Below are 3317 nucleotides of genomic sequence, written 5' to 3'. Positions count from 1 at the left end.
ATGCTGTTTCGATTACTGGAGCCTTGTAATATAGTTTGCAACCAGACAATGGGAACCCTCCAACTTTGTTCTTCTTTCTCAACATAAATCCATATATGAGTGTGTGTGTGTGTTTGTGTGTGTGTGTGTGTGTAACCTCCACATTTTTCAATATTGGCCAACAATTCCATTTTTCAACACTTTCTGGGCTGAAAAAAACCCTGAGCCCACCCCCACTCCCCTCTGTTCCAGACATAGCAGGTCCGGAGGTGGAGCGGCTCTGGCCGCCGTGCAGGGCCCCCAGGTCTGCAGTCCCTGCCTCTCATCTTTCATCATCCCCATCCCTCCCAGCTCGACCGTTAATAGGAGAAATCATCAGTTATTTGGACTCAAATTTGACAAATTAAATTGCAGAGAATTAAAGAAGTTGTAGATCAATACATCGCGACGATCAATTAATTATTCCTCCTCATTAAAACGACTAATTCCTAATACCTTTCCGTTGTATTTTATGGCCCCATTTATAATTCAGAGCTTTTAGGCGACGGCATTGAGTGCAGGCACACTGGTACCTGGGCATCGATGGCTTATGAATCAGCACCGCGCCGTGTGGAGAGCTCCGTGCCGGGGAGCTGGTCAATAGCTGTCGCCTTCGGATGCGGAAGGCTTGTCATTCGGTCTGTTCTGTGGTCCTCATGCCACACGGAGTTCCTTCTTTTGTGAAAAAGAATCGTAAGAAGCAGCAAGCGAGCGCACTCACAAAGCAGGTGAATGGATGAACTCAAGTGGTTTTTCGAAATTATGGGTGTTTTTTAAAAAATATATTTTTCTTGATTTCAGAGAGGAAGGGAGAGGGAGAGAGAGAGAGAAACACCCATGATAAGAATCACTGATCGGCTGCCTCCTGCGGGAAACAAGCAGCCAGGCCTCTCCCAGGGTGATGGCGCGGAACCGGTCAGACGGGCCCTTCACAGGGGGAGGCGAGGTGGGCAGGAGGCCCGTCCCCCAGGCAGGGCACAGGTGTCTCCCGGGCTGGGAGGACCCAGGACCGTGCACAGACGGATGTCATAAATGCACCTTGAGGACAATCCTGGGAGAACACTGGCGCCGTCTGAGGTCGCGCTCCCCGCTGGGACCCATCGCAGCCCATGGCGCAGGCGGAGACGGCAGGTCGCGGGGACAGGAGGCCTCGGAATACAACTCCAGGCTCGGCCGGAGGCTCCAGGCTGCTGGCAGTTCACTGCTTTCGGCAGCGGATCGGGTCTGTTCCTGGGCGGTCCAAGCCGGCGGTCCCCTCTCAGCGACCTCAGCGGGCAGCTGGGTGATGCGACGGAATGCAGTGGACAAGGGGACCGGACCAGACCAGGAAGCGAAGACTCGCCCCGGCTTTCTCTTCGTGAGGATCCAGGACTAACACGGTTAGACCTTCCGGTTTCCAGGAAAAAGAGACGCGTGTGCACTGGTTCCTTCGGTCGCCCTAGCAAATGGCCACAGATGTATCCGTCCGCAGTTCTGGCGCTCAGCGTCTGGAATGGTCCACAGGGCTGCCTTCCCGAGGCTCCGGGAAGCATCTGTTTCCTGGCCTTTTCCAGCTTCACGTGGCGAACATGTTCCTCCATCTTCAAAGTTAACAGCATGGTTCCTTCTCCCCTCTGACCTCCGGTGTCTCCCTGGCCGGGACCCCGTGATCACACTGGATCCACGACACAGTCCAAGATGACCACCCCCTTCCACAGCCCGGGCAGCACAGCCAAGGCCCAGCCCCGAGGAGGCCCCGGGGGAAGCGGTGAGCGTGCGGCGGGCCTGGAGAAAGGGACATAACCAAGCAGGAATCCAAGGAAGTGAGGAGGAGGGAGAGGGCGTGAGGAGTCAGATAAAACAACACTCAGGGTGTGCCAGGCCCCTCGCGGGTGCTGCCCACAAATCAGTCCGCTTGCTCCTCCCAGGTGGCATCACTACCATCCCATTTCACAGGTGAGGAGACTGAGGCAGGAGGGGTTAGGAAACATGCCCAGGTCACAGAGCCCATGCAAAGCACAGAGGAGCTTCATTGGTTTATACTCCCACCACCATCACAATGCTGCCAAAGCTGTACACTGTCTTAATAGTTAACATTTAAATGAGCTCATTCTTGTCTAGAGAAATGTGAAACAAATCTCACCATAGTCTTTGGAAAATCAGTATGGCTAGAAAATAAATACACAAAAAAAATAAATGATGTTATTCAACCCTCTGTAGATTCCACATCCTGCTAAGGGCTCTGAATTCAAGGGTTGAGTAGCAAATGTTAGGAATTCAAGACTTAGTAGCATGAAGCTGGGCCTTTCTCGGTGCTGGAATCAAAGGACTGGAAGAGAAGTAAAAAGGGAGCCACTTTCTCCCCCTGGGACAGGAAACGATTTAAAGACGTAGCCCTGCAGGCCCGAAAGTCTCACTCAGAAACCGGTGGTTAGGAGCAGACTCGGGCGGCGGACACCCCACTTCACCCCTTTCCGCCTCTCCAGCCCTGGGTGCAGGGCCTCGGTTCCCTCATGGGGACCTGGCCTATCAGTGAAAGAATGAAGGGAAAGCACACAACCTAACACACAGTAAATGATTAATAAACACAAGCCATTATCATCGTCATCGTTAAGCTTTCACACAAGTCCCTGGCCTTTTTAAAAACGTTTTTGTTTTAGGTAACGAGAATAGTCATTATAGCAAATACATAGCAGTTACTATATGCTGGTCTTTTAGGTTTTATATGTGTACCCTATTATATTTATTTATTTATATATACGGTGTCCCCCAAAATGTATACATACTTTAAATAATTAATTCCAATGGGTTAAATCTGAAAAGAAATTTCAATTGAGCTATCAGGGGAAAGTGTGTATACACTTTTTGGGAACACGGGTATATGCACATATGGTAAGAACTATTATTATCCCTATTTAAACTATTATGAAAATGTATTCTGATCCCTAGGTCCCCATAGATGACGTATTAGCCCTAAGGGACCGCAAACTCGGCCTATGAGACGTTCCTGGCGGCCTCCTCTGCCCCCTTTCATGGGGCAGATCCCAGGACAGCGACCCGCGAGACCGCCTTGCAGGCAGACGGACAGACAGACAGACAGACAGACAAGGCGGCAGCCCGGCCTCCCCGCGCGGCCCCGCCCTCAGCCAGGGATCTTGGCCCCGCCTCCGACGCACGCCCCGCCCATCCGGCGCGCTGACGTCTTGGGCCCGCGCCGCCTGCACTTCCCCGCGCCTGCGCGGCGGGCGGAAGGTCGTCTCTGTGACCGGCTGGGAGTTTGGAGCAGCCGTCGCCATGTTGTCGGTCGCTGCCCGCTCGGG

Source organism: Myotis davidii, unplaced genomic scaffold, assembly GCF_000327345.1.
Source record: "Myotis davidii unplaced genomic scaffold, ASM32734v1 scaffold181, whole genome shotgun sequence".
Taxonomy (NCBI): Eukaryota; Metazoa; Chordata; class Mammalia; order Chiroptera; family Vespertilionidae; genus Myotis; species Myotis davidii.
This window is presented reverse-complemented; position numbering follows the sequence as displayed.